Source organism: Vombatus ursinus, unplaced genomic scaffold, assembly GCF_900497805.2.
Source record: "Vombatus ursinus unplaced genomic scaffold, bare-nosed wombat genome assembly UNPS02014841.1, whole genome shotgun sequence".
NCBI classification, from domain to species: Eukaryota; Metazoa; Chordata; class Mammalia; order Diprotodontia; family Vombatidae; genus Vombatus; species Vombatus ursinus.
Window position 1 is genome coordinate 34,273,111 of NW_020954619.1, and position 13,127 is coordinate 34,286,237.

Below are 13,127 nucleotides of genomic sequence, written 5' to 3' on the forward strand. Positions count from 1 at the left end.
CTTCTTTTTTCCCCCTTGAGTCTTACTGAAGTCAAAGATTGTCTTGGGAAACTTGCAGTCGGGACTAATGTCACATATTCATTTAAAGGGGCACATTCACAAAATCATGGAAACTCAAAATTGGACACCTCAAGGACCTGAGAAGCCTTCTAGCATCATCCTTACCTGAGCAACAATACTCTTGACCCCATCCCTGACAAGTGAATTTCATTCACTCTCAACTGTCATATGCACAGTAAAACATTCCTATCCAAGGCAATCCATTTTACTTTGGCAGAATGCTAATTTTGTTGCTGTTGCTGATGATAATCAACTTATTATACTATCGTTTCTAATTGAAACATTAACATGTTGGAGGATTTGGCTTTTTTAGTTCCTATTCCAAGTTTCTGTTTGGATTTTGGCAGAGGAAAATATAATTGACTTTTTGGAGCATAATTATGTTAATTGAATCAAAGAACAGAAAGAAAAAAAAAGAGGCACTTTGAGGGTCAGCCAATTTAGTTTTACAATCCTGGAGGTTTTTTTATGTAAAAACCCCTTTCAAGGTATAATCTGTAAATGTGTATGATCGAGATGGGCACTTTTCAAATACAAAACCTGGAAGTAACACACTTTGACAAATCTACTGTGCACTTAGGAGCACATCTGCAATGTAGATAACAAAATCAGGTAGCCTACTGAATTTTCTAGTAGAACATTCTCGCCCCCTAGAGGTTTTAGTGAAAAGTGTTTTCTCTCAGCAGGAATTCTGGAAAAAAAATATAAATATATATATATACATATATATATACATACACACACACACACACACACATATATATATATATAAATTTCTTCAACAACAACAACAAAAATGAATTAAATCCCCCCAATGTGGCACTGTGGTTAATGATGGGTATACAAAATAGATATAACATAGACTTTGCTATCAAAGAGATACAAGCTAATGGAAAAAAAGACAAGGATACAAACTAACATCAAGGAATAAATGCAATGAAACAATGAAAAAATGGTACAAAGGAGAGCTCCAGATAAAATGGTATTAGGAAATGGAGGAGAAGATGATCACTTTTTATGGGGAAGGGAGTCATGGAGCCAGGGGACAGGTCACAGGTTAGGCTTTTTGAAGATGTTGCCTGAGTTGAGCCTTGAACAGAAGGATGGAAGGATTTCAACTGAGGGGTTTGGGGGAATAAAGAAGTCTGCTAAAGGCCTTGGGGGTTGTGTAAGCAAAATTATGGAGGTGGGAGAGGGGTCAAAAAGAAATAGTCATTTGGCTGGAATATATAGCAATATAAGAAGAGGCCAGATGACACATTGCCCAGAAAATTATTTGAATTTTACACATGTAACTGATACAGTGCTATTGACAGGGCAGAAAACACGTATACATATAATAAATCGGAGAATATTTTCACTAAATTACAAATATTTTAAAATGTGTTAGGGTCAATACAAGGTATCACCACTTAGAAAATGCTTGTAAAACTATGAATACCTCTCAGCAAAGTTCAGTTTTGTGAAAGGTACATTCCCATAACAATCAGGTATCATTTTTAAACATATGATGACATTTTAACTTGGTAAGAATATAACATTTTCTCAAAATGGCAATATCATTTTGATGTTTCCCTGTTTTTTGCTAAGATTCTGGATTTCTCTATCCCCACTACATCTAAACTATACATATCCAAGTCCATATTGTTTTGTTTTGTTTTGTTTTATCTATGTTTCCATCAGAGTGGGGAACTCCCAGAGTGGAAATACCCTCTGCTGATACAGATTCATAATTTATCTGCAGATTTCCTTGTACATTTCCCTTGGGTTATTAAGATGTTTTTTGTTCATGGTTACTGAACTACCAAGGAAATATTTAAACACAGGTATTCTTGATTCTAATGCTAGGAGCTCTTTAGCCCTTGGTATAGACTGCCTCTACCTCTACACTTGGTAAATATGTACTAAATATTCAGTAAAAGTTTATTTGATACATAATTATGAATGTTATAGAATTATAGTTAATAATGACTAATATTTATATAGTATTTCAAAGCATTCAAGAAGTTTTCTCATAATCTCATTTGAAGTTCAGAGTAACCGTGTGAGTTGTACAAGAAGTATATTATTCCCATTTATAATAAAGAAACCTTAGAAGGTGGTAGCCTCCTCATGACTGTACAGTTAGCAACTTTTGGAGTCAGGATTTGAAACAAGGTCTTTCCTGGCTCTAAGCCTTTTCAACTACTAAATCACATTTGCCTCTAATATCTCTGGCTTCCTCCCATTTTCTGATTTTTTTCTTTTTTTAAAATTGAAATGACTTCAATACAGCAACACAGATTCCCAAAATAAAACTGTGCATAGAGGAAGCATTTGTGCAAAGAAAAATTAGAGAAAGAGTGGTAAAAAGTGAAAGGAATAAAAACTTAAATCACCTCCTGCTATTTGCTATCTTTATCATTTTGGGTAAATCAATAAATGTCTCTTTTCCTTATCTCTAAAAAGGAGGAGGTTAGACTAGATGGACTCTAAGGTCCCTTGTATCTCTAAAAAATTACAATCTGAATGGTAAGTCAATAATGTTATTTTTCTGTTCCAAAGGCAGGATGTAGGTAGGTGGTATTTGTTTCTAATACTTGGGAAAACACACTGTATTCTACCCAGTGAATATTTCTTTAAATATGCTTCATCATTTCTCTAGTAAACCTATAATCTACTAGACTGTAAGTTGCCTGAAGGCTAAGGCCCCCATAATTCTTTCCTAAATATCCCACAGCACCCAGCAGTATGATTTATACACAGTCAGCACTTAAGTATATCTGTGGAAATGAATCTAATTTCTAAAAAATCAGTAGAGCTTTATTTTAATTTTACTGTTTTTCATTTATTATTATTTGAATATGGACTAGGCTTAAGTTTAATTTTGTTAAACAAACCTTTCTTCATAATGCAATTTAGCATGCGCAAGATTGTGAGGAGAAATACTTAAAATATAATGTGTAAGCTTTTTAAACACATTCCAGCAGCATAGAGGCAGACACACATATGTACAATGAATTTATAAGCCAAATACAAACAAAATACTAAGTTTGAAATTTGCCTCTGCTACCTATCATTCTGTGTGAACTTGAACAAGCTACTTCCTGCCCAAAGATGCCACTTTCCTCATTTTAAAATGAGAGAATTGGAAATGATTGCTAAGATCCCTTCCAGCTTGAAATTTTATTAAGCAAATCAAAAACGTTTAGTAGAAGATATTTTTAAAACCTGGTTTGAATTACTGTTTATCCTAAAAAGAAGTAACATTTCAAAAAAAAATCTATAATTTAGATTGGCCTTTCCTTACATTATTTCCATTTACTGAGGTATTAACTGGAAACAGATTTTTTATGCTTAAAAATATTGCAAACTTTGGCATATATAAGCCATGGAGCACAGATTAATCTAACTGAAAGGACTCTTTAAAGTCATTCTAGATTACTTATTTCATGGATGAAGAAACAGGAATCTAAAGAAGCAATATGACTGGCTCAAAGTTTTTAAAAAGAGTTAAGTATGACCATCTTACACCTCTACTCAATAAATGCCAGTGGGTCCCTTCCATCTCCAGAATGAAATATAAAAAGCTCTGGTGTTCAAAGCCCTTCATAACCTGCCCTCCTCTTCTCCCCCTTTCCAGTCTTCTTATACCTTACACTCCTCCCAGACCCCAAATTATTTCGAGATCTAGTGACACTGCCCTTCTTGCTGTTCCTTGAACAAGATAATCCATTTTCCAACTCTGGCCATTTTCACTGACTGATCCCCATACTCTCCCTCATCTCTACCTCCTGGCTTCCTTTGATTTCTTCAAGTCCAAGTTAAATTTTCACCTCCTACAAGAGGTCTTTCCTAACTAATCCTTTTCAATTCTAGTGCTTTTCCTCTGTTGATTATCCTATATATTTATTGTTTGTTTGTCGGAGGGTTGAATGTGAAAACTTCCTTCAGAAGAATGAGTGTTTAAAAACAATTTATTACAAAGGCCATGAAGGCGGCTTAAGCTTAAAGCTTGATCAGACATCAAAAATCCACTGCTTCCCATGCCATTGCTAGTCATTTTGGCTTTTGTCTTCCCACAGGACTTCAATGATTCTGGAAGACAGAGTAAAGTTGATGATTTTATGCTCTTCTGCCTTACTTAAATCCAGTTCATTATGAGTCAAGATGTTAACCCCTATGATGTCATTTGTCCTCTTTAAAAAACGAAGGACAAACAACATATTGCTTATTTGTATATATTTGTTTGCATATCATTTTCCCCTAGTAGACTGCTTATTCCTTCACAGCAGGGACTGTCTTTTATCCTTCTTTATATCCCCAGAGCTTAGAATAGCTCCTGATACAGAACAAGTGCCTAATATTTATTGACTGACAAAAAACAAGTGTCTTATCCAGACTAATGTTCTATCACCCTGACTATAGTCACTAAAGAATGTACATAACAATTTAAAAATCTTTTTCTAATCTATTTCTACAGGAGGTGAGTAGTGTGGTTCTTAAAAAAAGGCTGCTCAGACCTGCCATGGGGATGCTGAATCCCACTGCTACTTCAATCCAGTGAGATGACTCTATGCCCCGGGCTGCCTACATGTTTGGTTGTGACCATACCTCCCAGTATATCTACATTTGTTGATTTATCACTTGCTTATTGCCACAGGACATTGAAGTAGGTAAAAAAAAAAAAAATGGGGAGGGCAGAGCCAAGATGGCAGAGGGAAAGCAGTGACTTGCTAGAGCTCTCTCCCAAACCCCTCCAAATACCTACAAAAAAAGGCTCTAAACAAATTCTAAAGCAGCAGAACCCACAAAAAAACAGAGTAAAACAAATTTCCAGCCCAAGACAACATGGATGGCTGATCAGGAAGGTATATTGTGCCAGGCTGGGAGAGGAGCACAGCTTGGCATGGGCGTGCAGGCCGCAGCGACCCTGGAGCAGGCCTCAGAGGACTGAATCATGGGAAGCTGTGGCAGTTTGCAGACTTTTCAACCCCTGAACACCAAAGACAACTTAGAAGGTCAATGGGAAAAGTCTGTGACTACGGTGAGAGAGGAGCTAGGTCTCAGTCACAAGTCTTGAGCGTGGCCTGGGGCTGTGGCTTTTTCCTGAGCTTCTGGCCCACAGACTGAGGGGGAATCGAGTGGCTGATCAGAGGGGGATTGCAGGGATCTTTTTGCCAGTGCTGAGGCAGGAATCTCTTGCTTTCCTGGTGCTTGGATCTGGGTCGCAGTTCTGAGGGGAGGTCCTGGGGCAAGGAGGAGCGCTGGCGTGGTGGAGCTTGTTGTGGCTGTTATCATAGCACCTTGGAAGAACTGACACTTTTCAGGTCCCTAGAAGTATCTCTGAAAACAGTTGTACAAACCCCCAAAGCTTAGGACAATACATTCTCCACATTGGAAACAGACTCTTACCTTAACAAAGAGTTTAAAACTCAAGTAATTGGGTGGGATCATGAGCAAGCAGTGCAAAAAGAGTCAGACTATATTATCTTACTTTGGTGACAAAGAAGATCAAAACATACAATCAGAAGAAGAAAACAAAATCAAAGCTCCTATATCCAAAACTTCCAAGAAAAATATGAATCAGTCCCAAGCCTTGGAAGAGCTCAAAAGGGATTTTGAGAAGCAAGTAAGAGAAGTAGAGGAAAAACTGGGAAGAGAAATGAGAGTGATACAAGAAAATCATGAAAAGCAAGTTAACAGCTTGCTAAAGGAGACTGAAAAAAATTCTGAAGAAAATAACACCTTAAAAAGTAGCCTAACCCAAATGGCAAAAGAGATGCAAAAAGCCAATGAAGAAAAGAATGCCCTAAAGAACGAAATTGGCCAAATGGAAAAGGAAGTCCAAAAGATTACTGAAGAAAATACTTCCTTAAAAATTAGAATAGAGCAATTGGAAGCTAGTGACTTTATGAGAAATCAAGACACTGTAAAACAAATCCAAAAGAATGGAAAATTAGAAAACAATGTGAAATATCTCATTGGAAAAACAATTGACCTGGAAAATAGATCTGGGAGAGATAATTTAAAAATTATTGGACTACCTGAAAGCCATGATCAAAAAAAGAGCCTAGACATCATCTTTCAAGAAATTATCAAGGAAAACTGCCCTGATATTTTAGAACCAGAGGGCAAAATAGAAATTGAAAGAATCCACCGATCTCCTTCTGAAAGAGATTCCCAAAGGAAAACTCCTAGGAATATTGTAGCCAAATTCCAGAGTTCCTAGGTCAAGGAGAAAATATTACAAGCAGCCAGAAAGAAACAATTCAAGTATTGTGGAAACAAAATCAGGATAACACAAGATTTAGCTGCTTCTAGTTTAAGTGACCACAGGGCATGGAATATAATATTCCAGAGGGCAAAGAAGATAGGATTACAACCAAGAATCACCTACCCAGCAAAACTGAGTATAATTCTTCAGGGGAAAAAACGGTCATTCAATGAAATAGAGGACTCTCAAGCATTCTTGATGAAAAGACCAGAGCTGAATAGAAAATTTGACTTTCAAATACAAGACTCAAGTGGAACATGAAGAGGTAAACAGGAAAGAGAAATCCTAAGAGACTTATTAAGGTTGAACTGTTTACATTCCTGTATGGAAAGACGATATTTATAACTCATGATACCTTTGTCAGTAGTAGGGTAGTTGGAGGGAAAAAATTATATGTATGTATGTAGATAGATAGATAGATAGATAGATAGATAGATAGATAGATAGATAGATAGATGGATGGATAGATAGATAGAGGGCACAGGGTGAGTTGAAAATGAAGGGGTCATATCTGGAGAATAAAATTAAGGGATGAGAGAGGATTATACTAGGAGAAGGAAAAAGGGAAAGGTAGAAAAGGGTAAATTATGTCACAAAAAAAACAGAAAAGAAAAGGCTCTTACAGTGGAGGGGAACCAGGGGAAGGTGAGAGGAAATGAGTGAATCTTATTCTCATAGGATTTGACTTAAGAAGGGTATGACATACACACTCAATTGGGTATGGAAATCTGTCTTACCCTACAGGAAAACAGGAGGGGAAAGGGACAAGAGAGTAGGGGAATGATAGAGAGGAGGGCAGATTGGGAAAGGGGGTAATTAGAAGCAAATACTTCTGAGGAGGGACAGGGTCAAAAGAAAGAATAGAATAAATGGGTGGGGGGCGGGATAGGATTAAAGGAAATATTGTTAGTTTTTCACAGCATGTCTACTATGGAAGTGTTTTGCATAACTGCACATGTATAGCCTATATTGAATTGCTTGCCTTTTCAATGAGGGTGGGTGGGGAGGGAGGAAGGGAGAAAATTTGGAACCCAAAGTTTAAAAAACACATGTTTAAAAAAAAATGTTTTCACATGCAACTGGGAAATAAATACAGGAAATTGGGTACAGACATCTATCCTGCCCTACAGGAAAATAGAAGGGGAAGGGGATAAGAGAAGGGGGGGGAGAGATAGCAGGGAAGGCAGACTAGGGGAAGGGGTATTCAGAATGCATGCCATCTTGGGGTGGGGGGAGGGATGAGATGGGGTGAAAATTTGGAATTCAAAATCTTGTGGAAGTAAATGTTGAAAACTAAAAATAAAAAAACTGTATTCCTAAAAAAAAATTAAAAACAAAAAAAATAAAAAAATAAATAAAATGGCAAAATGGCATAAGTCATATCTTTTGATTCAAGCATAAATTGGATTTAAGTGAGGCAGAGCTGTGCTAAGTCATCGGCCTCACCCTCTCTTCCAGTCATCAGTTCAGTGACAAGACAAAAGTCAAGATGACTGGCAATAGATCAGTAGATGACTGGTGTCTTTTATGTCTAAGGAAGCTCTAAGCTCTCCAAGTAAGACAATAGCCATAGCTTATCAGTCTACTTAATAGTTTCTTTTTTCTAAAATGAGTCTAATAATTTCTATCCTATCCATTTATTTTGCAGTTAACATACAACGAAAGTTAATCTTTTTCTGGTAAGTCATTTAGCTGTTTCCTATAAGTATGCTACTATCATTATAAACATTAGATCTGAAAATGGACTTTTTAAAAGATCAGTCATTTCATCCAAAACTCCTGAAGGAGGAAAATGGAGATGATGAGCTTACTCAATCAAAGTTATAAAGAAAGCAAGACACAAAGCTAGGTCACCTCCTATGTCCAAATATCAAGGAATGATGAACATTTATATAGCATTTCCAGGCTTATAAAAGAATTCCCTTGCAACCATCCTGTGAAATAGATAGTGAAGGTATTATTATACCCACCTTACACATAAGAAAACTGAGGTTGGTAGAAGAGAAATAATTTACCCACGGTCACACTAGTCAATTTCTGAATCTTTGAACTCCTGTCTTTTCTGACTCACACGTAGTGCTTACTAACAAGACAATTTTCAAAATGCTGTGATTATGTTTATATAGTGTGATTCCTGGATGTTTCTGCTGGCTAGTGATACATGTCTGGTCCACTGGATAGGAGCATAATTGAAGGATTATCATTTTCGTTATTTTAAACCATATGTAAGTTAAGTCACCAATGAAGGTTCAATACGCAAGTCATGGTACTTCATAGGTTCGTATACCTACAGAAAGAACCTCAGAAACTTATCTCATCCAACTCCCTCATTTTACAGATGCAGAAAATGAGATCCAAAGGTAAGATGACTTTCCCAAGGTTACAGAGATGGGAAGCATCAGAAACAGAATTCGAACCCTGATGTCAATGACAAAACCATTGTTCCACATTGTCTTTCCAAAACTTTTTTTTTTTTTGGCCCAGACCTGGGATTTTCTTATGTAGGAAATTCCTGGTGAGGAAACTTATTCTACTAACGCGCTTACATAACTATTTTGTAACACAGTGTTGGTTGCCAAGAGCAATGGAAAATTAAGGACTTCCCATGATCATACAACCAACATGTATCAGAAATAGGGCTTGAGAGACAGCTAAGTGGCACAGTGGATACAGCACTGGCCCTAGATTCAGGAGGACCAGAGTTCAAATATGGTCTCAGACACGATACTTACTAGCTGTGTGACCCTGTGCAAGTCAATTAACCCCAACTGTCTCACAAAAAGAGAGAGAGAGAGAAAGAAAGAGAGAGAGAGAGAGAGAGAGAGAGAGAGAGAGAGAGAGAGAAATAATAGGGTTTGAATTCAGATCTTCCTGAATCCAACGCCAACTATCTATTCACTAACTAGTACTTCTTAAACAGTGGGTTGTGACCCGACACAGGATCATGACCCACAGCTTAAGAAGTGCTAACGAGGACATGAGTGGGAAAAGCTTAAGAAGCCCTGCACTAAGCTATCCTGGCATTTCCTTGTCCTGGAACATCCGAGAACTCAAACAACACCAATGCAATTTGCCTTTATCCTGACTTAGTTTTAGTTATCAACTAACACTGTATATAAACTTATCCCATCATCTCCTTTACAGACACAAAACAGTCATAATGTATAAAACTACAAAAATAATACAAAATTTTAGGAAAACATATCAAGTTTTATTAACAATATATTTTGTTGCATTCAAATATAAGTACAACAAAATGGTATGGAAGTATTTACATAACATCATTATTTATCACAAAAATGTCCAATTCAGCACAACTCTTCCTCTACCCATCACCCTCTCTCAAATCATTTTGAAATAGAGTAGAATTTATTTTTATTTACAAAAATAAAACAATAAAAGGAGTGAAAATGACTTCTGAATATTGCCACAATCAGTTTCCTTTTTAAGGTTTGATAACACATTTTTGATGTACCATCAAGTCCTTTATTAACAATTTTTTAAAGTATTTAAGTGCCTTCTATGTGCAAGACACTCAGAATAAAAAAAAAAAAAAGGAAAAAATAGCTTCTATCTTCAAGCAGTTTATATTCCATTCCATTGCAGGACATAAAATTTACAAAGATACACACGACCTAGGTCACTAACTGCAAGGATGATGAAGAAAGGATTCCCTTAGAAGGTGGCACATGGTATAAATCTTAAATGAAGCTAAAGTTTCTCAGAGGTGGAAGGTAGGTAGGAAAGGAATTAATTCTAGGCATGGGGGGAGAGAGGTAGGGTTTAGTCTGTGTAAGGGCATAAAGGAAAGACAACAACAGCTTAGCTAGAACGAATATTCATGAAAAGAAATATTGTGAAATAACTCTGGGATGGATGTGGAATGGAGTCAGACAAGGAATGACTTTAAATGTGAGAATGAATAATTTGTATTTTATAGAAGAGATAATAGAAAGTCTAGAGCAGGGGTGGGGAACCTGAGGCCTTGAGGGGACTTGTGGCTTTCTAGGTCTTGGGTGTAGCCTTTTAACTGAGTCCAAGTTATACAGAACACATCTTTTTATTAATGGAATTTGCTTGATGAAGTTTGGATTCAGTCAAAGGTCTGCACTTGAAGACCTAGAGGGCCACCATGTGGCCTCAAGGCCAGAGGTTCCCCATCCCTGGTCTAGAGGTTGGGGGGGGTGGCACCTGATAAAATTCTGCATGACATGATCTTTTCATATGATTAATGCAGTATTAGGTATTTAGGATTGTAGGATATTTTCTACGAATAACCACAACCCAACACCAAGAGATTTATAATAGATAATTGATATAAAAATATTAAGCAGCATTGGAAACAAGATCAAATCACCTAAACCTTTATGTTTCTTTCTTTTTTTTTTTATTTAAAATCTTTAAAATGGTTTCCTAATGACAGAACTTATACTATAAATGTGAAGTGAAAAAACTGAAAGAAAATTAACACTCCCTCCAATCCTTTTAGTTTATAATACTTGTCAAGAATATTTTTTTTACATTAAAACTAAGGGTTCAAATTATATCTAAGGGTAGTTCAGGATTCAAATGAAAATTCAAATAAAATGCAAATAAAGTTTAATTTATAGGAAAAAATTCACATTTTTAAACTTCCTTTTTTTTTTAAGTGAAGTCAAATATACATACATATCTTTGAGAAAATGGAGAATAGGTATGACTCTTATTTTAAAAGTTACATCAACTGCCCCCAAACGCTCTAGCAGTGGGAGTACTAGGACAAAAATTCAGATCTTTTAAATTCAAATCCAATGTTGTTATTTTCCCATTAGTTACCTGCCTCTATGATGATGATCTAATTACAGAGTCTGACATCTATAGTTACAAATCTCCGTAACAAATTTTTTACACTTTCAAAGTCTTACATGTGAAAAATGATTTTCTCTATCTTCGTTTTAAATTGAACAAATCGTATAGTATGTTAACTCTCCTTCCTCTCTGGTATCATTTAGCATCCTAAATTAGCAATTTCTGAAGAATATTATGGTCATTTATTCAGTTGATATTCAAGCCTCACTGACACTATGCAAATTAATAGGATCCCATATATTCAGAACCTGAAACAAATTTGACTGGATTTATGTTCACTTAAAAATTAAACCATAATAATGATATTATATTTCTTTACACTACTACTTCATATTTAATACCCAGGAATATGCTTAAGAACTATGATACCAAGCATTAGAGAGCTGATAAAACATTTTCAGATTAAAAGTTCCTTGTTTATTTTCACGATTAAGTTAAGCCACTCTGTAAAGTGACAAGCCAATATCTGACAAATTGCTATGGCTATTTGTGACTAGGATGTATTCAATTATCCAGAAAGGACATATATTTTATTTTTAACAATATAGGATTCAATTTCTGAATCTGTGATTATTTAACTTTCCAAATTTTCATATATAAATTCTATAATTCAGTCATCTTTTTTATTTCTAGAACATTAACTTCTTTTGACCCTCTAAAAAAAAGTGAAGAACTGGCACTTTATTTTAAAATGGGCAGAAAAACTTTTTTTAAAGAAAAAACATTGGACAGGTAAGTAGCACAGTGGAGAGCACCATGTCTGGAGTTAGGAAGACATGAGTTCAAATCCAACTTCAGACACTACTAGCTATGTAACTCTGGGCAAGTCACTCAATTGTGCTTCAAGTTCCTCATCTGTAAAAAGGGGTAATATAATAGCAGCTACGTGCTAGGGTTGATGTGACGCTCAAAGGAGATAAAAATCTGTAAAGTGCTTAGCATGGCATCTGGGACACAGTAGGCACTATACAAATTTTAGCTATTATTACTGTTAACAACACAGCTCTCTATCACTTTGCCTTCTGAAATATTTTTATACTTTCCCCCTACAACTACCTGTCATTATTCTTTATATAAATAGTACAATTCTACACTGAGATGGAACTTGGATGTTACTTCATGAGTGAGATTACAAAGTAGGGTGCATCACATTGTATTGGTTTCTTTAAAAATAACATTAATGACATTCTGCTTCTGACTAGCCAAATTCTGAAAATTCAAACATAAACTTTACAAAAAAAAACGAACAATTAAACATCTCATTTAGAGATGATTTAATGATGGATTATTTCCTAATATTTTCTGAAAATATAAGGATCTTTTATTTTTCTATTTTTCTATTTTATTTTTCTTTTTAACAAGTACCTGGCCTATTTTACTAATCTTATTTCATCTGTTTTTCTTATCTGTTAATTCCTGGATAACACAGTTCACCCGACTACCTTGATAATGGGTCTGGTACCAAAGGAAAGATGGTAGGGGGAAAAAATGTAAAATGTAAAATGTAAAAAATGTAAAAAAAAAAAAGAAAATATAAGATGGAGGGTTGTTCTATCATTATCCTATGCTTACAATTTTCTGATGTTTGCTTACTTGTATAAGGTGTCCCAAAAGTCTTAGTACATTAATGTTTAAGATTTTTGGGATACCCTGTATTAATTGCTTCATTTTTAAAAAAACAATTTTTACAGTATTTTCAAGCATATTTTTTTAAATAAATATTTTAAAACTTTCATTACAATTCATTCTATTTCATGGGTTTTAATTGGTCATGATGACCCACACACACAATCTATACAAAAACAGGTTTTATGGACAAATTATATGGGATTATAATTTAAGGAGTGATCCATTAAACTAAGATTATTTTCCTAAGATACTAAAGTCTGTTTCTGAACAAGGACACTGTCGAATTTACATCAAAGCTAATTGGGTCAACAAGCAACATTCCATCAGTTATGTC